Source organism: Colius striatus, chromosome 6 (assembly GCF_028858725.1).
Source record: "Colius striatus isolate bColStr4 chromosome 6, bColStr4.1.hap1, whole genome shotgun sequence".
Classification (NCBI taxonomy): Eukaryota; Metazoa; Chordata; class Aves; order Coliiformes; family Coliidae; genus Colius; species Colius striatus.
In genome coordinates, this window is record NC_084764.1 from 17,983,083 (window position 1) to 18,011,044 (window position 27,962).

General features: G+C 36.1%; 1 long non-coding RNA gene across 1 annotated transcript; it reads right to left on the reverse strand.

Annotated features, from left to right (window-relative positions):
* Positions 1 to 5,404: 5,404 nt before the first annotated feature.
* Positions 5,405 to 27,499, reverse strand: LOC133625604 (uncharacterized). The gene is made up of 4 exons (XR_009818856.1): positions 27,374 to 27,499; positions 23,027 to 23,119; positions 13,766 to 13,862; positions 5,405 to 5,528 (listed from the first exon to the last, which is right to left on the reverse strand). It is a non-coding gene; the product is annotated as an uncharacterized LOC133625604 (long non-coding RNA).
* Positions 27,500 to 27,962: the final 463 nt, after the last annotated feature.

Genomic DNA, 27,962 nt, shown 5'->3' on the forward strand with positions numbered 1-27,962 from the left:
AAAAATTGTGATGAGTCAGAGGTTAATGAATGATGAGATATTAACAAAATAAAAGTAGTAAAAACTGTGTAAAGCTGGCCATACAACATTTTTCACACAAGTTTTACAGCCTCTGAGGAAAAAACCCCCACATTAATTCAGAATTGTCTGTTCTTCTAAGAGCATAAACTTTATAGGATAAAACATTTTCATATATAAAAATAGATGAAGTAGTAATAGAAAAAAATAAAAGTAGTAGTAAAGCTGGTACCCATTCCCATCTCTTTCACTGACAGTTTCCTAAAGAAAAATGTATTATATATAATAACAGAGTTAAAAACTAAGTGAGGAATTGAAGTGCAGCTAAAAATAGAGAGCTTTGAAGTCTGCAGCCTTATTGTATTGCAAAAGATATTTGCCTTTTCAAGCTATTTGGTCTTCTCAAGCTATTCAGTCTTCTCAGAAGGCAAGAGAAACATTCCTGTGGCTAATGTGTGGATTAGTCTAAATGCCTGTTTGGGCCTCAAAACAATTCTCAATGTGAATTTTTGGGGAGTTTTGTCCTGCTTTCCCTCTATTTACTTCTTTCTGCATTTGGAAATTCTAAATTAGTATGGGAACACATTCCTGTGGTCTTTTTTATGTGATCCAAATGAAAAATTAAGTACCAGAAAACACCATTACACTTATGGTGTCTGCAGCTATCTTTTGCCTCTGAGAGATTCATTACAATCATAACTTTCTTAAGTCAATGAAACTTGTTACCTTACAAAAAATTGTGCTGGCTACTGGGCTTATGAAAGAGTGCTTCTGATTTTATGCACTCTTGAGGCTTAGATGAGACACCAGTGTTCACTGAACTTAAGTTCTGCTAAAATCTAAGTAGCGGATGTAACTTCTGAATGATTGGAAGTTAATTTAAAGCTAAATGCTGTATTTTAATTTTAATAGCTTTTACTTTTAATTCAGAAGTGCATTTAGTTTTATTTCATGAGGTAAGAAGTGATGAATGCTGCTCAATGAATGAATGAAGACTGGAACAAAACAAAGTACAGTCTGGAATGAACAGCATTGATGATTGAGTTTGCACTCTAAGTCTGAAGTCATCTAGCACTTGATAACTTTCATTACTGTCAATGGAACTATTGTAAGTTTAGCTGCACTGCTATTTATGGAGGTTTTATAGAGGGTAAAATCCTTTAGGAAAGTTGGTGAAATGGATTATCAGGAAGGGTCCTTTAATAGTTTGTTCCTAAGTTGTACAAATGTTGAGCCTGATTTCCGCAAAACTGATATGCTCACAACACTGACCAAGCACATGTTCAAGCTTAGGCTGGTTAGAGCTTGGAAGATCTATATTCGACTCAGAGTATGGTGTATGTTTTAACAAATTTTTAAAAGGTACATGGGTTCCTAAAAATTGGAATGTATATAATAAATAGATGTGTCTTGTTCCAGGACAGTTCTGTTGCTAGCAATGCTATAACAAAATACACTATAGAAACTATGAGATAATAATAAATGAACTCAATAGCTTTGCACCATATAAGGCATTGATACAGAGAGCTCAAGCCACTAAAGCAGTAGGACTGCATTAATGGAGTAGTCCACCTGAGGCCATACATTTATCTATCAACTGTACTTATTGGTAATGGAATATGGCTACTTTTGGAGCAATCAAATCCACAAGCTTGAGAAGCCCCTCACTGTCTCCTGCTGTATGGTAGGGATGATGAACAGTGTTCCCCTCACACATAGCCTGACCTGGTGTCTACAATTAACTAAAGTAATGACTAATAACTTACTTGAATATTCACTATGGAAGAATTTGCATTATCACAACATGTCTGATACAAGAATTCTATGAAACCCTAATGTATGCATGTACACTTACATAAGTATGCACATACATGTTATATAATGTGATTTGGTATATCAAAAAACTTCCCTTTATTTTAAAATCTTTGCTTGATTTATCAGTTAATCCTAATTTCAGGAAGTCTCTTTCAATCTTCTCATAGAAGGGTGACAATGCTTTGCTTTACTGCTTCCTATTTGGTCACTGGCAGATGGGAAATGGGTCAAAACCTCTCAGAAGCCATATGTTTACTCCCAGTGGGGAGCTGATGGAAGAAAGGATTGGTTTAATCCTTATTACTGCAAGAGCAGCTGTGTGGAAGGTGGATTTCCCTTAGGACCTTAAAAATTCATTCTAATTAAGGCAGAAAGTGAATTGGAAGGGCAATACAATAGAAGGACTCTGTATACACGCATTTCTGTTTCATCACTTTCTGCTGCTCTCTGCTGCCAAGCAGCTGCTTCAGCATTTTACTGGCTTGCTGTTTCCTCAGCTGTTATCAGCATTGCCTTTCTTCCTCCTCCTCTCCGTATTGAAATAATAAGCAATGTACTTTGCTATAGTCTTATGCAGTTCTCACTCAGCAGCAGACCAACCCCGGCTGTTGTGCTACTCCAGAAGCTGGTTTGACTTGTTGGCAGTTCTCTTTAGCTCCTGTGGCAGCCTGCCTCTAGACATTTCGCTTTTCTTAAAGGATTAATGTTCCTTTTGCTGACACATACGTGCTCCTGTGGACATGCCTTGTTGGGGCTGGAGCAGAGTTTTGTGAAAAAACAGTGTAACAGTACTTTATTATTCTATCTGGAGGTGGAGAAGAATTTTTTCCCCTTGACATTACGGAGTCTCACTAAAAAGGAAATGCTAGCTCTTGAGCTATAGGCTTATATTCATTGCTCAGAAACTTCAGTAACCACTTTAACCACAGAATAGGATCAGTGATAAACAGGAATTAGAAACAACTAATCTGGCAGCAGGACAAGAACCTTGTGGTTATATATAAATGATTTTAGTAGTAACTGAGGCACCAAATGCACTAGAATGTGACCAAAGCATCACATTCTGCAACAAAGGAGGCTTTTCAGGCAGAACACTTTTGAAGTGTTCTGTATTTTCTGATTATTTATACAGAGATTAAGGTCTAGGAGGCCTTGTGAGTAACAAGGCATAGAAGAACCACAGATGAATAGTTCTGTTGTATCATGTCAACATTTGGTAGTTTTTCAGATGTGCAATACTGAGAAGATGTGAAAAATTCCTGATTTGAATAGTGAGATAGATCATAGTGGCCTTAGTACATCATCTTTTTCTTAAAATCCTCAGTGCTGGTGTTGATGTCAGCAAGTGTACATAGTGAAATCTACATATATATGTATATAAACGTGTATGCCTGTATTTGTATATTCTGCTCTACTTGTGCTAGTTAATCCAAAGGGGTTTACCAAACAGAATCATCTGCTGTTTCTATGCTTACTTTTTCTCCAGCTTCATTTCTCTCTTGAATGTCTGTGAGACTGGAGTAGAAAACCATAAATTCTTCAGGCTTTAATTTCAACAGCAAAATGATATTTTAACAGAAGCACGTTTTTTCTTATGGTATAATTTAACTCCTAAAGTACTACCACTGTCTTTGCTTGCTGCAGTAATTAGCACCTTCTGATTTTTATCCCTGTTACTGTATTCTTCAAAAACTTTGACACATGAATCTGTTAGTGGAGTGGGTAAGAACACCAGCCCCACATCTTTGTCTTCACTTGTTCTTGGAGCTGTTATTTCTTTACTACCTATCCTTTCTCATCTGAATGTAGCCAGCGAGAAAGAGTGGGTTGAACTCCTTATAGTAAATCCTTGTTGTATTCCTTTGAACTTATGAGCCATAGTTTTTTTATGTGCATTCTCAAAACTCTTAGGTTTTTTGTGGTGGTTTGTTTGGTTTTTTTTTCCTCAACAGGGCATCCTCCGGTAACTGCCTGCTGTTGCTTGAAATTTTTGTGGTGTCTTAATGCCTCTCAAAAGTCAGGAGTCCTACTGATATTCACTTTACCATATTCTCCAGAATCTTAAGGTACTTTTTTTTTTTTGGTCCGTCTGGTGGGCAGCACGTCAGGACAACCTGTTAGGTCAAGCACTTCTGTTGAAATGTTTTGTATGTAGAAATACAGCTGAACAACCCAGGGTATAAAAATCAAGCCAGTGTAAGGTGTTTCTAATAAAGAAGAAGAGGAAGAAGACACAGGAAATGCAGCTGAGTTGGAGGGAAGCCTCAGTGAATGCACTGAAAGGCTGTCAACTCCTATGCTTACATCCTCATCGCTGAATCATTAACCTGTAATGAAATAAACTGAAGTAACATCTGTCTCTCAGACTTACTTGGTGATTGAATTTCCCTAAGGCTTGGATCTGAGAATTTTTGTTGTCTGGCAGAGAAGTTTGAGAGAAAAATTGTAAAAAATGCAATTAACTTGCAGTGAAAATTTATTTTAGGGGTACTAGAAGTGTTGTCTATCTCAAATTTTATTTATTTCACTCTTCTTATTTCCCTTGCTAATGCAGCTTCATTCATAACATTTATAGCAACATATCCGTAGACAGGTCACATGCCCTTTAATCACTATGGTATATATGTAGGATTTGTACTAGTCTAGAAACCAAAGTGTGGAAAATATTGACACCATATATATATTTCTAGTACTGTTTGATAGCTACATGTACTATGATGGCAATCCCAGGTTGCTTTTTCTGTGCTTACATTATGCTACAATTGAAATATGTTTAGACTGCAGGACAGATAAAACACATAACAGCGATTTCTGACTCATAAAAAGAACCAAGTGCTGAGATACCACTGAAGGTAACTCTATACGTGGGCTTGGATCAGCAGCTAGAGCTATGAGGCAGAACTGAAAAGCAAGTATATGTGAACATTATAGTCATATTACTTCTCCACAGCACTGGGACGAGTATTCAGAGCATTCTAGTGACAGTAGGGTGAAGCATGTTCTTCACTATTTGATTAGTAATAAGCTACAATTAGAACCGAGGTTCAGCTTGGAGCAAGGTTCAATATTTTTCTCTTGTGTTTTTAGAACACAGAGAGTTGAATCAATTCTGCAAGTGGAGCAGATCATTATAACTCTATTAACCTAATTTGGTCTGAGGATCAACCTCAAGGGTCTTATGCTGTTTGTGTAGAGAGTATTTCTTTTCTCCCACTCCTGAGTCAGTGGTATTTTGGTTTATTTGTTGTTGTTGTTGGTTTTTTTTTCTTTCCTTCCCCCCTACATTTAGTTTGTAGGTTTTAAAAAAAATGATACAAAGACCTCTTACCTTTCCTTTATCCAGTGGCTATTTTGTGATCATGAAGAGTAGGAATAAGAAGGTCACATCAAAATACTTAGGATGTAGAAAGAATTGCAGCTCTGTAAATTGTGCTCATAAAAGTAAAAATACAATCTATCTACTAGACAAGTTAAGATATTGTCCCATATGAGAACTATTTATTTGTTCCTGAATGGTCACATAAATATATAAATACATTTACATTTATATGGAGGCAAATTTATTTGTATATCTTTGTGAAGTGGTGTGTAAGATCTTGATGAATGTGTACTGTTTGACATGAAGTTTTCCAGATGGATAAATGCCTCAGGCTGAATTTTCTTTGGATTTCTTTTGGGATAAGGAGAGAGCATTTCTGAAAAACATGAGAGGAAATACAGATTTACTATTATTAATTAAAAAAATAGCCAAACTATTAGAATTTCTTTAAGATTATTTCTTTAAAGATGATACTTCACAAAGCATATTGTAAAATAAGAACTTATATTGGCAGAAGGCTTATCTTCACATCTTGTTTGCTCTTTTGCTTCCACAGTCGGATGCGTGACATGGTCTTGAAAAAACATTCTTCATCTGGGTGAGAATTTACAGTTAGTCACAGTTTAACATGTATTGCTCTGAAATTTCCAAGGGTAATTCTTGTTCTCAGCTGTCACGGTTTAGCAAGGAGCAGCTTTTGCTTAGTAACAGGGGAAGGGGATGGCAGTGAACACCTGGTAAAGAGTTTTTGGATTCTCCCCCCGGCTCCTGGGTTCACACCCACCTCCGGCCCGGCTGGGCCAATCTGACACTCTGCAATCACTATTTAAGGACGGGAATTTGAAGTGCCTCGTAGGAGGTGTAAGAGTGGTACAAGATGGAGGTGATCACGCAGACCCCACAGTTAGAGAAGGAGGAAGGAAGGAGGAGCACCAGACCAAAGACCCCTCTGCAAGCCGTGGTGAGAATGCAGGCTGTACCCCTGCAACCCATGCAGGACCATGGCAGGACTGAGAGTTACCAGCAGCTCCATGTGAGTGCACTCGGGTGGGTGAGGGACTGTGTGAGGAGGCGGCCGGGGCGCAGACTGCTGGAGAGCCTGCACGCCGCAGAGCAGCCCCACACGAGAGGCAGAGGGGAGCTGCAGCCTTTGGGATAAATGCATGTCGGAGCAGTGTGTGAGGTACCCCACAGACTTGCAGGGAGAACTGGCAAGGAGCCCACCTGCCCTGAGGAGGGACAAACAGCAGAAGCTATCGGGAATAGACTGACTGAAACCCCCACTCCCTGCCCCCCTGGGCCATTCACGGGGGGAGGAGGCAAAAACAACGGGGATCAGGGCTCTGAGCCCGGGAAGAAGAGAGGAGTGGGGAGAAGGTGGTCTTAAAGGGCTGATCAGACTTTTCATCATTGTACCACTCTGTTGTTTTATTTTGGTTATGTTTTGGGGTTTTATGGTTATGTTTTAGTTGGTATTGCATTAAATTATTTTCTGTTTTCTTCCCCAAGCCGAGTAGCCTGGTCTGTTTTGTCCTGGATCTTAAGCGGCAATTAAGCTCTCCCTGCCCTTTGGCAATCCTCAGGTCTTTGGTACTTGAGTCTAATCGTGGTCTTTTATCCCCTGATGGGCCTAAACCACGACATCAGCATGAAAACAAGAGCAGAAACATAGTTAAAACTAGTAATTTTTTTTTATGTAGCGCTAATAACTGGAACGTGAATATATTTAGGAAATTAAACAGGCTGTAACACTTTAGTTTCCTTACCAATTATCTAATCCAAAACAAATGGTAGTTAATTTGGTTAATCACACAGAAGCGGTCTCATTTTTTACAATTATGCTATGCCTAAAGAGAAACCCTAGAGATCTGTTCCCTTCTTTGTAATATTAGTGTATCAGACAACTTCTTTGCCTACCAACTGTTATTTACCTAATTAACATCACAATGTAGTGTTCTAGTTCCAGTATGCAATACAGAAGTCTTTCACCAAAGCTTTCAAGTCAGTTCATTAGTCAGCCTTGATTGTTTGGATACTGCTCATTTTGATGCTCACATAAAATGAACCGGTCCTTATTATCAATTTGAATTTAAGTTGCACGCATGGAGGTTTCTGTCTCTGGTTTCATTTGACTAGTTGCTGTAAACTACTTGAACATAAATTACAAAGATAAGGTGCAATTGCATCAAAGCATGCCTTATTCATGCCTGAGTGAAGCCAGATACTGCTCATTTGGGGATTTGGTTTGTTTTTTTTTTTCCTTCTTTGGTATGTTTACAATGTGTTATAGTGGAGTATTATCAGCTCTTATTTGATAGGAGTGCATTTCAAAGGAAGGTAGAGGAGACTTTTAAGAGATCATGTGTTTTTTGAGAGCATGATGTACACAAAATCTACCAGCTGTGCTAAGTGTCATACGTTTTCTCAAAGATTTACTGCAGACGTAGACTAATATGATGCAGGTTTTGTATGCATTTGGATGCACTTATGAAAAGTTTTGTCAAAACTATGTTAGTCTTCAGTCAATCTAAGCAAACAGATTTGTCTTTGTATTTTTACTTGGAAAGAAACAATTTGGCACTTTTCAATTTGTTTTATATGAACAAACATTAAGTTACTGTATGTAAAAAATGTGCATAATTGGCTCTTATCTATATTTCCTTTCTTTGTGATATACCCCACTGCTCTTATTACTGGTATAATTCTGTTACTCAGCAGCAAGATGCACTGCAGAGAATGATCCATTCTGACACACTGTGACCTGTAATTTCAGTTTCTTCCAGTAATTTAGAGAAAAAAAAAAGCGCACACACACACACACACACATATATATATATATATATATATATATATATATATATATATATATATATGAGAGAAATGCAGTGTGTCCCTGGGTTAGTGAGGGTCATGGTAGAGCAGTTAAAGCTATTCTTCTATGTGATCCTGATCTCTTTTCCTTCTTTCTCCCTGTGAAATCCTGATCTCTCCCAAGCAGGGGCTCCTATAGTTTTTATCTGCAGCTTGAGGCAGCTAACAGCTGGGTTTTTATTCTTATCAGAAGGGTGCTTTCCGAACAATGTCTGGCCCCATTTACAGGCTGCCTGCTATTACTCTTTTCCCTACAGATCCTCAACAAATGAATGTCACCTTTGCTTCCATAGGGCTCTAGCCCAAGCACAATATCTCACATATACTTAGTATAAAAGGGCAGCAGTTTACATCAGGATATTGTTACCTGTTGCAGGTTACAGTTGAAGCTGCAGAGCAATCCAGAGAGGTAGCAGGCCAGGTGGTTGTTACAGTTTCTTCTTTTTATATGTGAAGAAGCTAAATTATTTTGTTTTGAGCATGCTAGGAAATATACTGTCTGTTGAGTAACTGTAAAATCTAGTGATTTGGGGTTTTTTTACTTATTTGTATTTATGTGGCCACTATAATTCTACTCAGAAAGAAAGATTTTTTTTTTCCTTCCATTAAAAAACATCTCTGTGGTACTCTATTTGCTTTTGTTTAGCCTTCCAGCTGTTTCGTTTTTACTGGTGTTTCTGAAAGGATAAAACCAAAGCATACATAAAAATAAAATGTATTTGTTCAGTTGTCCGGTAAGTGGTATCCTTGAAGTGCTAGATTATCTCACATTGTATTACTGTTACTTTTCAATCTTTTCTTTTAAAAAGCATCCACTCTTCTGGTGGTTTGGATTGGTTTTGTTTTATCCTGTAACCTGGGAAAAAAATCTAGGCCTAACTTGTTGCAAACGGGCTGATAAGAGTTAGTGAAATCTTTTGAAGGGGCAAGAGATTCTTGGGAAGGCATGTATGTTGGAGGGACAGGCTATAGCTGCAGCTTTGGAAAAGTTGTGTTCAGGATTTGTCTCTGCTGTGAACCAATAGATACTCTTAAGATCTTATTAAATTTGCAATTGTTGCCTTAGCAATGTGCTCACAATTATGGCTTTCATCTGATCATATGAACTTTCTCAGTCATAGTCACACCTGTCATGAGTTATTAAAAGATTCTTCTCACTTATGTGCTTGTCTGTGTTTTAAAGGTACTCTTTAATTTTACTTATTTATTCGAAAATCATGAGGTTTTTAATTTATTCCCATACAAAGCAGATTATGTAGTGCAGACAAAGAATTTATGGCTTCAGTCTACACTTATAACCTAAAAGTATCAAGAGGTTTTTTTTTAGCATCAGATTCTAGCTTTGGAGCATTTAATTTAATAATAATAGTGATAACCTGCGACCTTAACAAGAGTGTTTAACCTAATCTAGGTGAACCTGCTTCTGCAGGGGAGTTGGACTTAGATGACCTCTAGAGGTCCCTTCTAATCCCTACCATTCTATGATTCTATGTTTTTCACTCTTAAAGCTTAACATTTTGTGTAAGGCTTGGTAATGCTTATGTACTGGGTCTACAGAGTTGTTGCAGGTATGAGCATAATTAAGCATAAAATTAGGTACATTTTGGAGAAGACAAAACATACCTACTTTTTTGAAAAGTGTGACAGTAAAATAACACAGCATTTTACATCATTATCAGGAACAAAGAAAGGAGCCAGGGCAGTATTGCTAAGGTTCAAGATATGTGGCTGAGAAGGCCAATGGCATTCTAAGATGCATCAAGAAGAGTGTGGCCAACAAGTCAAGAGACATTCTACTCCCCCTCTACTCTGCCCTGGTGAGGCCTCATCTGGAGTCCTGTATCCAGTTCTGGGCTCCCCAGCTCAAGAGAGATAGGGAGCTTCTGGAGAGAGTCAAGTGTAGGGCCACCAAGATGATGAGGGGACTGGAGCATCTTCCTTATGAGGAAAGGCTGCAGGAACTGGGGCTGTTTAGTCCAGAGAAGACTGCAGGGGGATATAATTAACATTTACAAATATCTAAACAGTGGGTGTCAGGAGGTTGGGGCATCACTTTTTTCTATGGTATCTAGCAATAGAACAAGGGGTAATGGGATGAAGTCGGAACACAAAAAGTTCCATTTAAACATCAGGAAAAACTGTTTTATCGTGAGGGAGCTGTGGCACAGGCTGCCTAGGGAGGTTGTGGACTTTCCTTCCTTGGAGGTCTTCAAGACCCGCTTGGACATGTTCCTGTGTGACCTGATCTAGGTTGACCTGCTTCTACAATGGGGTTGGACTAGATGATCTCTGGAGGTCCCTTCCAACCCTACTATTCTATGATTCTATGTCACTTCCAAGGACTTTCTACCCTGTAGAATTAGTAATGTCAATTAAATTCCAGGCACATGGAGGAACAGAATGTATTTAATGGTGTGATTCTGTGAGTCCAGCATATTGAAGAAAGAACTAAAGAAAACCCCAAAGTAAAACTAGCATGATATAAAGAAAACTAATTTAAACATGACCTCGAACTCCTTTCTGAATCTCAAGAGTTAGATATCAGTATCCCCAGAGACTCGTAGGTTTACGTTTAGCCAATTATTTTTCTATCTTGGAATAAGAGGTGACGACTTCACATCAGGTACATATAGTCCAACTGGAGGAATAGTTGGAGTCAACGTCCTAAGCATGAAGTCGTAAGGAGTGGGCTAAAAGATTTGATGATGCATTCTGTTCATTTAAGGTATCAATTGCACCTTGAGAATGAAATATAAATCTTCAGACTTCTGTATGAGTTTTTTAAACATCGGTATGAGAGTAGTTCTTGTGTGTTGTATAGCTTGGTGTGTATTTAATTACTAACCTTAACCTTAATTTAACCCTAACACTAACCCTAATTTAATTACTACAGGCAAGTGAAACAGTACAAGAGGATTCAGACTGCAAGCATAGTAACTTAGGGAAGTTGCAGATCTGGATTCAAATCTCTTATCCACTGTGAGCATTTAAATCTCTTTCATTTGCCAAGAAAGCAACTTCAATCAACTTTTTCAAACTTGAGCTTTGATTAAAATAGCCCTCAGCTCGATCTCTGAATATAAGAGTCTGGTTCACATCGTTAGTATATAATACACACTAGCTTATGCTTACCTTATTCATGTGGTTTTTTTATCAGTTTAATCTTCAAATACATGTTATATAGAAGTATAGCTTGTTAGTTTACAAATTAATATTTTGGATATATCTGTTTTTATATACTGTTTTTTCAAAATTACCTTGATAAATATATTGCATCACATTGCATATCAAACTATATAAGGTGGATAATGTAGCTACAATATGGTATCTTAAGGAATGAAGCTTGTTCAGACCCATACAGAAAATTGTTTATTTTAGTATGTACAGTATCCATCTATGTATGGTGAAATTTATGCCCATTATGTGAAATATCAACTTCCGAGTTAGTACTTCCCTGATTTTCTTTTCAGACTTTATAGGAATAATACTCCAGGGGACAATACACAGATATTTGAGGTGTAGACATATGACCAGGAATTACTTACCTATTGAGATTTTAAAATTTCTCTGATATATTTTTAAAATGAATATAAATGCAAATATTCAATGCTATTTACAACATCATTTTCTTAGAGGAGAGGTGCATTTTTATTAATCTTTGCTTTACTGGTAAGCCACGTATGCAGACAGGAACTATTGCATAGATTTTTTTTTTTTTTTTTTTTAAACAAAAACCAAAACAGTGCAGGGAGAGGAAAGCAGTGATTGATCATTTTTTGGCCTTAAGGGCAGTTTTTAGTTGAGCATAGTGGAAATGGTTGCATTGTGGTAAAAAGGTATAATATGTCATGAACTTTAAATTGTGCAAATGAGGTGCTAAAGAGAACTTGTGTAGATGTCCCATAAAATAATGATGTGATAGCTGAACAGCTGACAACTGTGGTTTTAAAGGACCTTAAAAAAAAAATTGTACTAATGCTGTAGAAAAACATAGCAAAGCTGTTATGACTTCTCAAAGTTGTCAAATGTGGGGTTTTGAAAGCAGAGGCTGCAGTAGACATGTGATCTCAACATTCAGGTCTTGCAAAACCAGAAGTGTGAAGAGTGCATATCTAGAGTTAGGGAAGTTGAGTATAGGGTACATGCAGCCCTTGCAATATAACTTTCCTCACTGACAGTGTCTTAGCTTGGGGTTTCAGCTTTTTATGCAGTAATATCAGACTGCAAAATGCCCACAATGCCCTTATCAGCCCATCTGCTGCCCAGCCATAGTCTATCTTGTGTTTGGTATACTATATTATATAAATAATTCATTTTTCCATATTTGGACTGGAGAAGAGTTTTGTGAAATGCAATATAATTATGCTTCATTGTTCTGTTTGGAGGTAGAGGACAAATTTCCCCCTCATTATTGCTGTGTCCTAAAGGAAATACTGGAGCAGTGTTCCCACTGGATGAGCAGCCCATGATGGACTGCTCTTTATCACTCTTCCTCCTAAAATGACCTTCAACTTGAGATTGCAGCTTTTGTTCAAGCAACTGATTGCATGGTCCACAGGAGACCCTCAGGCATGAGATACCCTTTCACAATCTTGTGAGATATGCTTGTGCAGCCAACTACATCACCGCTGAAATTTCAGTTGCACAATAGGATACACATATGCACACTCAGATATGTGACAGGAATGCTTGTTAGGGGAAGGCTGCAACTTGCTTTTATCCAGAGGGTGAGCAACTCTGCTATGAACAACTGCTGACAATATGAGATAGAAAACTTTTGAGCTTGGAATGAAAAATAACATCAGGATTGTTTATACCTACTGCATACAGTTAGCCATTGACAGCTCCATATCACACAAACAAAAGCTGTGGTAATGGTGACTGATATAAATTCTCACTGTTCAGCCATGCAACATTCTCTTGCTTGTTGTCAGCTCAGATCTTGTAGAGATTGTATGTACTTTTTCCCCAAGACAGGATCTTTTTTTCTTTTACCCCAGTGTTTGAGTCATGCATTGTTATTCTTTTAGTCTGAAGCTCAAGGAAAAAGATCTGATGTGCAATTTGTACAGTGCAGAAGTTAAATCTCTCATTCTGAAGTGGATTAAACTGAGTGTATAGTACATATGATGGTTGTGGTTTGACAAGAGTCATACAGCTTTGTCATAGCAGTTTCGCAAGATCCACAGGCAAACTTACTGTTCCTAAAATCATATTTATATAAACAAGTCTGCAGCTCTTCAAAGATGAAGCAGTTTTGTGAGTCATTGGAATTTCAGTTGCTTCAATGCCAAATGAAAAAACATCTGGCAGAATGAAACCTTGAATAATAAACTCTCTAACTATATACGAGATGGCTGTAATTATGGAATATGTTGCAATGTCTTTGAAATGATTACAAGTGGGTACAAAACTTTCAGAGTCTGTTCAGCAATATTTTGAATTAAACAGAAGCATTCCATGAGAAGGTGATTAAGGGTCTGATGAAAGGCTGAGGGAGCTTGGAGGAGACTGAGGGGTGACCTCATTAATGTTTACAAATATGTAAAGGGCAGGTGTCAGGAGGATGGAGCCAGGCTGTTCTCAGTGATTGTCAATGATAGGACAAGGGGCAGTGGGTATAAACTGGAACATAAGAGGTTCCAAAGAAATACAAAAATTTCTTCACTGTGAGGGTAAGGGAGCACTGGGGTGCCCAGATAGGGTGGTGAGTCTCCTTCTCTGGAGACATTCAAAACCCACCTAGACAAGTTTCTGTGTGACCTACTCTAGGTAGTCCTGGTCTGGCAGGGGGATTGGACTAGATGATCTTTTGAGGTCCCTTCCAGTCCTTGTGATTCTGTGGAAAAAAAGAAAAAGAAAACACATTCAGTATAATTGTAGTTATTTATGGAAATGTTGTTGAGGTTCTGTTATGTAAAGCTCAATGCAAATAATTTTGCTCTCCTTTTATAGACCTGTTTCTTTTCCCTTAAAGAAATGAAAATAAATAGGAAAAAAAGGTCTATTTCTCTCCTTCTGTCAGGCTGTGTTTGCAGGGGATGTAATATATAGACTATCTGTTCTGACTCTGCACTTTTGGAAGTAGAGCTGTTCTTGGCAATTTATAATAAACACTACTTTCTGAAACCTCATTAAGAGACTTCGGGTATATGATTCATCAAACCAGCCCAATACATGTAGTAATATAGTCTAAATGAAGGCAATCAGAATAGGCTTGGGCATTATCAATCATATTACTTCAACTCTACTTCTTGAAAGTGTATTTAAAGGTTATCCTGATGATACTTTCATTGTCTATTTTCTGAAGTTCTGGAAAAAATAGTGGTTGGAAGTTTATTAGACTTATCTACTGGATTTGAGGAAAATTTTTAATACAAATTTGGTTTTTTTAATTGGGTTTGACCATGCTGAATTTTCTAATTGTAGAAATATAGAAAGATTCAGAGAAAAGAGGAGACTGAGGGGAGATCTTATTAACATTTATTAATATCTAAATGGTGAGTGTCAGGAGGTTAGGACATCCCTTTTTTCTATTGTAGCTAGTAACAGGACAAGGGATAATGGGATGAAGCTGAAACACAAAAAGTTCCACTTAAACATAAGAAAAAAACTATTTCATTGTGAGGGTGACAGAGCAGTGGCACAGGCTGCCCAGAGGGGTTGTGGAATCTCCTTCCTTGGAGGTCTTCAAGATCAGCCTGGACATGTTCCTATGCGACTTGATCTAGGTGACCCTGCTTCTGCAGGAGTGTTGAACTAGATGATATCTAGAGGTCCCTTCCAACCCTACCATTCTATGATTAAAAAGTGTTTTACATGTAACACTTCTTTAATTTCAGTCTCTTTTCTCTTCAGAAATGTTTTGAAATTGTTTTCTTTTTCCCACAAAAGAAAATATTTCGGAAATGCTGGCAGATGGTAAAATCCTTTATTTAAAAAGCAACATGTGGTTAGTAATAAATCTCTTCACTTGGTGGGGGGAGAGGTGTTACAGCCGTGAAACAATGTGATATATTGAGAACAATAATGATGAGAATTCTTTAGAGCTTGATCAGAAGGAGTTAGATGCTTGTTTTCCTGATAGTTCAGCATTCTTTACTATAGTCTTGTGAGATGGCTTAAGGGAATGTCTACAGAAATCTTTATTTCTGTTCTAGCAGTCTTTTCTGACAACTTTCTTCCCTGAACAGTTTCTAGGTTATAAAGTTGTTAGAATTTTTACATATGTTTTGAAGCCTAATAACTTTAATTTGGCCAGCTTCCTTTCTTAATCGGCAACAGACAGAGAATCCACCTTTTTTTTTTTCCTCAGTAATTCGATTATCATATCTAATTGCCTTTATTCCTGAGGCTTCTTTCATATTTTGAACTTTTTTGGCTTCAGCTTTCACATCTGAGTTTTACTCTGCTTTTAAATAGGAAGCATTCCTCTTTGGAAGCTCCAAGAAAAATGTTCCTCAGTTCTCCTGTTGATACATTAATCAGATAATGCTTTTTATGCCTTTCAGTTTTAAGCATGTCTCTATTATTATTTCAATGACTTTTGTGACATGCTTTCTAGTTTTTCAACTGTTTTTTGTAAACGTGAATACCACACCTCCACACAGCATTCCTTTCTCACTGTTGCTGATATTCAGAGGTTATGCTATTTTTTTCCTGCTGTTCACAGCTCCTGATTTGTTTGAAATATCATAACTCAAGTGATTACAGCATAACACACAGCACTTATTTTCAGTTTGCACTTAACAATCCTTACTTTCTTTCCCAAGTTAGGATTCCCCTATATGTTAGATACTAATTTCATTCCTTGATTTTTGGTGTGCAGCTATACATCTACTTAAATTTAAAATGCATTTTATTTATTGGTTTAGTTTTCAAAAAGCATGATTTTAACTGCCAGTGAGGCTCCTTTGGAAAAGCGGGAGAATCTTGTAACAGATCTGGACTTTATCTTCCGTCAGTCTGTCTATCTGTAGACATTACAAGCAGTGTTTTTATAGTTGCCTTCAGATTACTGGTGAAAATATCAAATAGCATTGAGCTTCACTAATCCATGTGGAATCTTATTCAGAACAGCTTTGTTTGATCCTCTACCAAATGTATCTTTCTGAGATCTGTCCGCTAGCCAGCAGCTTCTTAATTCTTTTTGGTATATATTTTACTTCTGAAAAAACACTACATGTTTTATCAGTGTTTTTCTCTCCTTCCAGTAAGCATGACTTGGGGGTTAATAGGCCCTCACTCTTGTCGAAGGAAGCCCCGTTTACGTGCCTGAATAGAAGTAATCAGCAAAGAAAGTGGACAGATTGTTATGGGAAAGCTTGTATGATTTCAGCTTGTTGCTTTTTTCCTCGCTGGAGAAATGTATTTCCTGTCCCCAAGCCTTTTTTACTTGTAGTTTGAAGATGACTAGATTTGTTCAACATGAAAGGAACTTAAGGCAGTGGAGGGATGGCAAAGACTGTCATTGCACATTACTCTGAAGAGCTACTCTTCCAGTTAACTTTTAAAGTTAATATTCAGTACTGTTGTCTATCTCCGTTCTCTAGTAGGTAAAAAGCTGGTTCTATTCTGACTAAAGCTGTTTGATGACATCAGGATAAAATGAGGTTGTTAGTGTTACAGAAGTGAATGCAAATTGCTATCATGCTATGTTAACACAAAAGGTTGCATTCACAAAGATACTTGAAAGAAGATATGCATTAAAATTCCTGCAGGCAGCAACTGCAGATGCCAAAGTTCACCTCTTCCATTGGTTCTGCTACATCCTTCTGATTGTTTTAATGTCTATTTTTAAAGGACAGAAGTTAGGTGATGCTACTGTAGCACTGGTCATGCAGATACTCCTACGTAGAAAAAAAATGTACTAGTTCATTACATCTTCTGTTCCACCCATGTGTTTCTGTTACACAGTGGTGCATAAAAGAAGTAAATTATTCCAGATGTCAGCGGATTCAAAAAGAACTGCATGTCTGATATGTCTTGGCATTATTACTTTTCAATAGATGGATGAGACTCCTTAGCATTGTATGACAGTTTTTACTGATAAAGCAGTAAGTTGAAACTTGGGGAATTTTTATAGGGTAGCTATTCAATTGCATTCAGTTAATGTTGTTATTTAATGAACAACCAGGATGCAGAAAATTTAAACAGTTGGATATCAGCATAATATTTGCAATTAAAATAACTTTGAAGTTACTCCTGTAATTTACCTGTTGGAAGATTTTATTGTCCAATACTTTCACCTTCCTGCATTGTTTGTGTTTATAACAGTAACAGAATTAATTTCCTTGTTTGCATTTAGTGTTCTTTCTTTCCACTGATGACTCACTTTCTACCCAGGATCAGTGTGTAAGTCATCTGAAAATATTTACTAGTCAAGGAAAAGATATTGAAGTCATCATGAAAATGGCTGTAACACTACACTCAACAGCTTTGTAATACAGAGTAAATCTTGGTTTTATTTCAAAAAGTATTACTCAATTTCCAACACATTTTTCTGTAACTTTATTATTTTTTAATAATATTTCTGACTGAATTTAGTTGAAAAGTGTTTCTGTATTAATTTTGGCCTTTATTAATACTGTATATGCAATCAGATCTACAACAGTATGAATGGAATAGCATATCTATTTTGAAGAGGTAGAAAATCCCTTAACAAAAAGTGAAAGTGATTATAGAGAATAACATCTAAAATATGACCAAATAGCATAGAATAGTTATTTGTTAATCAAGTAACATATATAATTTCAGAGGAATATTTATTTCGCATAGATGTATGAAAAAATAGTAGTCCTAAGTTTTGATAAAGAAAATTTTCAGCTGAATGTACAATTTACAAGAAAAATTCTTCTTTGCTCTGAGTAGAGTCACGATGTAATGCTATGGGATCTTAGAGTGTGATCCAACTAGGACATATACCTTGAACAAAATTAACAGCCAAAGGCAGATAAGCAGATAAAAAGATGTGAAAGAGACATGTTAGAAAGATGATGTGGACCAACCTTAAAATGGATTGCTTGTTCTTAAGTCGGTTGGCAATAGGTATTTGAGATGCCCTAGAACAGTGACAGCTTAAAGCCTTTAGATGGTCATCTCAGCAGGTGAGGGCACTGTACTTCCTCTAATGACATGTACTACTGCTCCTTGTATTAGGCTCAACGCTGGCCTACATGTGATTCATACTTAGTGTGGGAGTGGAAATGTAAGTAACACTGATTGTAAAGATCTGGTGGACTGCAACTGTCTTAAAAGTTAGTGCTGCACTATACTAGAATATTCTGCCTGGCCTCCATCTGGAAGGTCACAATTTCCCCATAGCTCCTGTGTCAGAGCTATGAGTCCTATGCAAGTATCTTTAATACTGAAAGGGTATGGTCCTAGGTGCTGATGTTTGAACAAATGAGTTGAGGTCTCTCATATCTTATAAGTTAATACAGGTAGAGACAATAGTTGCAATTTAAGAATTACTGGATATGAGATTCTGTTATGGGTGAGTTTAGAAGAACTTGTGATAAACTTATTTCAGGAATGAGAAGTCAATTCAAATAGAAACAAACATCATAAGAGAGAGGATAGAAAGCTGTTTAGTCAGAGATGTTTAATGAGACGGCAAACAAATTGTTGATGTCACTGTTGCAAGCACAGGAATGCCTGAGTTTTCATGGAATCACATGGAGAATTTTCAAAGTAATTATGAAGAAAGTAATTTTAAACTGCATATGTGAAACTGTACACATCTGATATACTTTATAATATGGTAAATAGTTTATTGCTATGAAAACTAATAGATTTCCAGTCCAAGAAAAAATGTGAAGTGACTACTAGAGCTGCTTGTGAGACATTCACGTTTTTACGGTTTTTTCATGCTGTCTTTACTAGTCCTTTTCTCAGTTACTTATTGACATACACTTTATCTGTCAAGCAACTGTTTAGAATAGTTTCTTATTGCTGACTTACCGAGTAGCAGATTAGAACTGCTTTTTAGTTACATACATTATTTAGTTATACACATTTTCACGTATATAGGGATATTAAATGAACTAGCATGTGATGTCATTATTTACCTGTATTATAGTATCACGTATGATGCCCTTTCAAGGATGATAACACTAATACATTGTGTGCTTTTCAAAGGAACGTAAAGAGATAAAAATGCTGCATTTGTAATGGCTGAAAACAACAGAGCAGTGAACACAAGTGAATTACAAGTTCAAGCAAATGTAAAACTGATTTTGCAGTTCTGGTACTTTCTTGGCACTACAAGGAAGGAAACACCTAAATTTGCTTGCAAAAACCTTTTAAAAGGCTTGTGTGAGTTTTACTACCATTTATTTTTATGTAGTCTTTGCATAAAGTGATGTAAACTGTGTTTCTTTAGTTCAGGCCCCCAATCAGTTCTACTGTAAGTGACATTATTTCAGTAATTGTCTAGAATGTCAAGCACAAACACAGAATGTGTAATAAATCCAAGTCATTATCCTTTTAAATGGATTTGTGGGTATTGGACCATTGTCAGTGTGCTCATGGCTACAGAAAATGTGAGATGTCATTCTCAAAACACCCAATATGGGTCTAATGCTGCTCACCTGACAAACTCTGAGTTTAAAAGACAGTAATGAGTCTAGTGGTGTCTATAGCTATAAAATGCTGCCTGTAGCTATAAAAGTGCTATGACACACACAAGGCCTTGGGCATGTAAACATATCACATATGATTTTAGCTGAACAATTTACATTATTCAATTAAGCACATGATTTGCTATTTCTATGGAATGGCTTTGATGTGGGCAAAATTCTCAGTAAGACAGATAAAATAATTAAAATATTGAAGGGAAAAGAACACTAAGCAAACTCAAGTCTAGAATTGTTAAAGCTATAAGAATTTTAAAATGCTAATCTGATGACAGATGTGATGAAATCTGTGAGAAAACACTTTGTATTCAGGTTAGATGCAGATAGGCTGTTTGAACGAGGGAGGAGCACTACTGGATCTAAGTGTGAGCCAATGTGATGGTAAGGGAATGGAAGAGACAATAATCCTTTTTTTTCCTCTCCAATTTCATTCTCCAAGGTGAACCTGGAGCTTCTTTTGCCGCATTTTTCAGTTGTTACACTTGTTTCAAGACCTAGATAGTGTAGTTAATTGTAAAAGACTTTGTATATGCATTTTTGGTTAAAAATCTATCATTAATATTCAGCTTGACATTTACAAACACAAATAAACACATATATATATATATAAACATATAGGTCATACATGAAATTAGTGTTATTCTATGATAAATGTAGGTAAATTTTATTTCTTTAAAATTCTAGTCATTTTTTTCATAATGGAGGTTTTAATTCCATCAGCAATCTTTCTCTGTTGTAATCAAAAGTAACATATAAGTATAAGAATATTAAAATTCCTTAATAGTTATATTTTCTGCCTTTTAAAGCATTTCACACAATCTCTGAAGAACTGTACACTTTTTTTTTTTCCTCACATAATCATTACAGTTGGAAAAGACCTTTAAGATCATCGAGTCCAACCACTAACCTAATACTGCCAGGCCATAAACATATACTTGAAAAACAGATTAATTCTTCACACAGAACCTTTTTATGACATCCATACTACTACCATGTTTTAGTATATTAAAAACTGTCATGACTGATGAATAGGGAGTACTAATACTATACTAACTGAAAAGGAGGAGAGAGTAAAATCACCATGATAAAGTCTTAAGCTTGTTAATGAAAACAGAATAAAATACTTTTGAGCTTTGGCTTCCAAGGTGACTTCCAGGGAAGAATAACTCCAGTTAATAAACTAGATGTAATTTATGACATGTACACAAGAACATTCGTCTTCTCAGTTTAATTAAAACAGATGGCTAAATGTAATACCGAAAAAAAAAATTAACCCAAACACCCTATTATAGGGAAGAAGGATGGAGTTATGTTTGGAGAAACTGTGCTAAGTCTTTTGTATTTTTTTCATAGTGTTATAACACTTAGGGAATAATTAAGTCAATAAAAAACACATAAAGAATAATTTTCTCTCAGAAGATTTAATAGGGGTGAAACTGGGTTGCCTTTCATAAATATGTTGTCCCTACTTCTCTACTTAAAAGTGTATGACTATGTCTCATTCTTACTAGAGGATGAATTTGTGCTATCTGGAGAGAAGATGGTAAGTCCTGTACATTTAGAGTGGCTGTTACTTCTCTCTTTTTTTCCCAGTAAGTTATTGTTTACTACCTTTAGTGTTTTAAATTCCTAGAGTTAACTGGGTTCCATTTCATTATCACTGGTGCATACTGAAAAGAGTTATTGGCCTGAGGAACTTGTGCATCAAGTTGAAGCAGACACAGGGAAGCCACTTGTTTATTCAACAAATGCAGAATCAATAGTGGAGTGAACGTGTCTCACATGGCTTGCTCATCTACACAATGAAGAATGTGAATGACAGCACTAGAGAGCAGGAAAGTATTGTTACTGAAAGCCCTAACTTCCTATGATATGTTCCATATCATAGTATGATTATTTTCCTCTTGAAATCGTTTATCAGTGATTGAAGGAACAAGCTTTGGAAAGATAATTATCTTATTACTTTGTCCATTATAAATTAGTATTTTAAGATTAAAGTAGTTTTTAAGCTGTCATAGAATAGCATAGTTTTAATTACACCTGTCATTCTTGTAAACTCCATTTTTCACAACATAAAGGACAAACATCCATTCATTCATGACACAGTTTTCATTTTGCTTTGCAAAGTAAATTTGTTTAAAATTTATTGTTCCTGTTTAAAATATCATCAAGGGATGTAGTTACCAGTTAGAAGGAAAGTGATGCAGAAAGCATCCATGTAATCATAATTGTATCAGATTTTGGCAACTGCAAAGAAAATAACCTTCCGAGCAGACTGTTAATCTCTCCCTGTCTCTTAGCGTTTCACTGATTTAAAGATTTTTCTGGAAAAAAAATTAGTTTTGATTTATGTGGGGCTTTATAAATAACATTTAATTGCATAGCTGCTGGGAATACAAACATTTTGAGCATTTTCCACTGTTTCTGTTAGTAGCTTTCTGGTGGCTGGAACATCCCTGTCTGTTATTTTCTGTTACTAGGCTCTAGAATCTGAAGCTCATCACAGTCTTTCCTGATTACCTTCTTTTGTGGGTTTTTTTCCTGTCCTGGAGCACTGGTGTCTAACCGAAGCCAGGCAAATCTCAAGAACTTGTGAAGTGGCTGCCCTCGAATTTATTTCAGCTACTTGTTTGAGTTTCCACTTCTCCTTACTGCTGTGTAAGTTAATTATTTGTCTTGGATGCTGCTCTCAGATTTTCCAAATAGCAAAACAAATTTTGATGGGCAATGCAGAAAGAGAACCAATATAACCAGAATACTGAACCAACTTAAGTATGCACAACTTTTGAATGAAATGCACCTGACAACTTTCCAGAGAGAATGTATTTATTGCACATGATTTCCTTACTGCTTCTTTGCTCAAGCAGTTAACCAGTGCTTGATGTCTTGGTTGTTTCTGTTTGTAGGGGACTTAGTCAGAAAAGTGAAATTACTGAGTTGAAGTAGTTTTTATCAAATTCCACTCTTCATAGATTGGTTAAATGATGGGATTACTGAAACATGCAAACCTCATAAGGTACCACGTATGGTATTAATAGCATCATTTTTCATAATACTTTGGTTTAATGTTAGTTCATTTCTATAGACTTTTACTATACCTGCAATGCACTGAAGCCACTCATCACTCCAATGCAATTTCTTGTACACCATAACTGGTCAGAACTAATTTCAAGTCAGTCAAGTCATATGAATGTATATTATGAACGTAGAATAAAACATATACATTGGAATTTGACAGCTTTTTAAACAGAGCTGACTGTGTCATTAGATATTTCCAAATAAATGCATTCTTTCATAAAAAAATAACTTAAAATGAGGACAGATATTGTATAATTTTACTTGCAAAACTAGATCCCCAAGAACATACCTTGGACTGGAGCGTACAATGCTGAATGACTTGCAGCACCGACCTCTTGGTGGAACGCATTGACCATCAGACTTGAGAACAGGACTGCAATGCCTTAGGAAAGAGATGCCGTAACAAACTCACCATGACCTAATTCATTACATTCAGTGTAGACTATCATAAGCTAACGAAGGATGCTACGGACAGGGATGTATTTTACATATTTTCTTAATCAGATTAGTCATCTAAGTTCTGCAATTCAGAACTCGAAAATTAATATAGACCCATGGTCTATATGAAAAGCATGCAGAAATTTGGTTTTCCTATGTTTTCTGTGCACCTGATAGTTTGCTGAAGACTCGACTAACAACATGCACAAAAATCACGTGGGCTAAATTTGAATCCCTATCTCATGCCTGGGGGAATATAATTTCCTTGTATTTGGTAAGAGAAACTTGTGGTGGTGGCTTTTCCTCCATGCATAAATGATTGTAGAAATCTTAAAGAAGTTGAGAGCTCTAATCCTGCTCCTTTTTGGGAGTGGCATCCACTGTCAAGGAAAACACCTTAAAACTTTGAGGTCCTTTGAGTGAAGCTTGTGTAGTCACTCTGGTTTAATTCTACTTTTTGCAATTGTTTTTTAACACAGTGGATAGAATCTAGGTCTGTGCCTTCCCGAGTGGTTATCTTACAAGTTCATGTTACTGTAGATTTTGTAAAATTGTGCTTGTTTTACCATTTTTAGAAACTTAAAATATTGTCTCAAAACTTAATTTATGCTGGAAATTTAGTATTAGTATTAGCATTAGTATTATCATCACAGTTGCATGGTTTAGTGTACCATAGGAGGTTGTCAGCAGCAAGTAACTACCTAAAAACTATTTCAGAATAAGACTGTAAAATATTCAATACATATAATCAATATGTTAAATACTGACAAAATTAAGTAGCCAATCCTGAGCAGATAAGCCTTCAAGAAAGTGTTAGGCCATCAGAATTTCTCAGGAAGAAGGCCTAAGCCATAACATAAAATTCATTACTTAAAATTACTCTCTGTGTTTTGAAATTATGTATTAGAAGTGGAAGAATTGGAGACTTGTGTTTTAATAATTTTTTATGGCCTTGAGAAGAGAGTTTAACATGTTTGGAGGCTTTTTTGGTGAGTTTTAAAGCCCTTCCTGTTCCTCCGAAATTTTTGGTTTAGTTAAGGAGTGTCAAAAGAAATTATATTTTTTGGACATTCAAACCTAGACAGTGGTGACATCTGGTGAGCGTGAGTCTTAACAGAATTTTAGCCCAAATTTCCTGACTAAAAGCTATATAAACAGATGCAGAATCTTTTCAATACAAAATTTGCTATTTAAAGTTAGTAAAGAACATACAAAACCACATTTGTATAAATTTAGCCATTGTACACAAAAATTATTCTTGTAAGTGCATGTAAAGTTGCAATTCAAATGGCTACACGTTATTTTTCTACTTCTTAGTAGTTTTCCATTATAATATTTTTCTAGATGTATGAAATATCAAACACATTTTTTCATACATATAATGCATTGCTGTACATTTACCCAGCTTTCTAAACAGATTCTGCCTACCTACATAACTGGCTTTTGCTGAGTAAAAATAGTTGTTAATAAACAAGACAACTGAAGACATATGCTTGACTAGTAGCAGTATGTTCAAAACAATCATGAAAGTGTATTTTTTTGTAAGTATAAATTATTCCATCATAATAAATATTTTATTTTTGTACAAAATTTGAACATCATGCAGAATAAGAAAACTGAGAGTAAAACAGTGAAGATTAAGACTGGAAACAACTGGCCTTACTTCTGGACAAGTGGATATTTCTCTGTTCTGGCTATTTATACCCTTCCATTTTCATGTACACATATTTGGTAGCTGTTCATATTAATGAATTGTTCAGTACAACTCTGAAAATTATAACAGAAGCATATGAACTAAACAGATTTACCAGAAGTGTATACTATATATGTGCAGAGAACAAGGAGTTGCAACTTCTTTACTCATAAAATACTGATGCAAATGTCTTACCACCTGCTGCTGGCAGCAGGCAGGGTAAGATTCATCATTCTCAAGCTACTCTTATGGCGCAAATTGTATCTTAACATCTTATTTGGGCTACTATAATTATTTCTGGCTATGGAAAATTAAAATATGAATCTCTGGTCATATTTCTAGGAGAATCCTCTGTGCTTGAAAGCATTCAGAGAGATCTTGAACATGATACTACATGTACCTTTTGTATCAGGAGAAAAAATAATAAACTGAAATGAACAACCATAGCTGTCTGTATATTCTAACTACACAAAGTGAGTGCAGCCCAGTCACAATGTGGCAGATAGCAAACACAATGCTTTCTCAGTTATTTAGGTCCAAGAATCCGAACCAGAAATAGCCAAACTTGTTTATTCCCAAGTTACTTTCATAGCTGAAGAATGCCATCCTTCTCTTCTGTGCCAGTCTATAGACATAAAAATCAAGTTGCAATCTACCATGCAGCTGATATAGTTCTGTGATATTTGTTATAGTGTATGTTGGTCAGGACCCATTGTACAAGGTCAGATTTGAAATGGCCTTTTTTGAGTATTGTAAACTGATCTCTGCACCATTATAATTTGTTGGGTTTCATTGAAAAAATCTCTGTGTTTACTTGACTCTTTGGCCCTTTACCTTAGAACCAATCACAAGATCAATATATTTAGGGAAGGCAGGCAGGAAGGATCCATCCAGATTAGGCAGTGGAACTCCAAGCTTTAAATTTGTATCCTTTCCTCAGTGAACCGGAGTCCAACTCCCACACAGACAACAATGATGCTTCAAGCCATATCTTCCAAAATTCTGCTGCAATTGCAACATCTAGTCCACCTTCAGCAGCTGCCTCTCATCATAACAAAATGCCATATGTAAACCAGGAAAACATCCATATAGTTTTATAGAGGATGCTGAATAGTGCTGATTTCCCCTCTCTGCTCTCCCTTAGGAAATAAAGAGTTCTCTCCCTCTTAACAATTTGTAATTACGGGTATAGTTCACCTTTAAAACAAAATTTGTATACACACCTATTTGCAATTTGGGGAATTGCGTAAGTATCATACTATATTTCATGAGACTTTGAGAAGTATGTCTTGCAGATTAAAAGAGAAATATTTTTCTCCTAAAGAAGTTCTAATTGGCAGAATACATGAAATAAAATACTTTTCATGAACAGTGGCAAATGGCTGAGAGTTTTTCTTTGCTACAGTAAGGATGAATTATTCATGGCTGAAAACAAACAGTTGAGCTCTATCAGTGAAAACTGACTATTCATTTGTTGTTTGATGATATTATGTTCTTTGTGGTATGCTCTGAATTTTGGATATTTTGTCATGTGGATCTTGAATAAGAGAGTACCATCAGACAGGACATTGAATCTTTACATTTTACTTTTTTTTTTTTTGAATCTTTACATTTCTTCATTCTGGTGTTACCTTCCTGTTGATTTTTTTTCTGACATAGTTGTGACACTGCTTCTTTCCTTAGTCTTTCTGTTACTATGGTTTGCAGTTCTAGATAAGCTAAACCTCTTCAGTTCGCTAGTGTCAAAGTGCTTCCTTATGTCTTGGCATACCTTTAAGGTGGCTAGGTTAAACATGCTCAAGGCAGTGCAAACTCTAATGTTGATATAGATGGATTTATGGGATGCAATGATACACTAGTTCACTATAAATAGCTGCATAAATGAGATAAAGTGGCAGGGTGATTCTTGCTTACACTGTTGCTTTTGTTGTCCTAGTTACATCCTTCCATCCTTACATAGTCCTAGGTGGACAAAAGTGCTTCTTTGGTTTGTTTTGGTTTTTTTTTGGTGGTCTGTTTGGTTGTTTGTTTTTTTCTTGTTAGTTTTTTTTTTTTCCCTTCTCTGGAGGGACTGTGCTTTGAGCAACGCATGTCAGAACTATAATTTCTTTCCTAGAGCACACATGATACCTAATATTTGTACAAAGCTACGCAGATCATCAGTGTTAATGCTGAACTTACTAATGTTATAAATATTATCTCAATATCTTATAGCTAGTTTAAATTTTGAAGCAATAATTTTGTACCCTAACATTTCAGAACCATCAAAATTTGGATCCCACTTCTAGCTTAACTTAATTTTGGTATATTTTACCAAGTGTATAGTAAAAGAGCGCACTGTTAGGTATCTGAGAGTGACTTAAAAGGCTAGAAAACATTTGTTCCTTAATTTCATGTTCAGTATAAGAACCCTTGAAAGTCTGCTTTCTTACTTCACTTCAATTTGTTGATTTTCTGTGATGGTTTTAAACAACAATTGAAAAGAGATCAGAATCAGTCACTTACCTCAGGAAATTGAGTCTGTTACAGTGCTGGTGGATAGTCTTGGTGCCTGTTATGTACTTGTGTGCTCACAAAAGTGTATGACATGACAATTTCAGAGAATATATATAGCTTTTCAAAAATTTGTAAGGTATAATGAGATAGTAACTCTTTTGTTTGTATTCAGAATTGGTGATGCATAGGTGATGGGGAAACTAAAAAGCTCTGTGTACAGCAATAGTATTTTATGTGGAGAAAATGAAGTTGTCTCTGTCATGTGTGAATTACCTTGTAAAATTGCACAATAGAAAGGAAGGGGATAAAGCAAGTGTACTCCACCATCTTGGGTGACAGTGTCAATCAACTGATTAAAACAGCATGACTGGATATCTATTTTTAGGTGACCAGTAAGTCAACATCAAGAGTCAGGACTTTATCCAGGTAGTGATTGAGAGAAACAGTTTGCAAAATAGTACTGAAGCCATGGTTTCATCCTTATTGTACAGGAAGTCTCTTATTTTCATGTATATTAAAAATTAATCACCAAAATGAAGAAGACATTTTGCAGTTTGCTATTAGTGTGATAACTGAGTCTGAAACAACTGAATGAAGA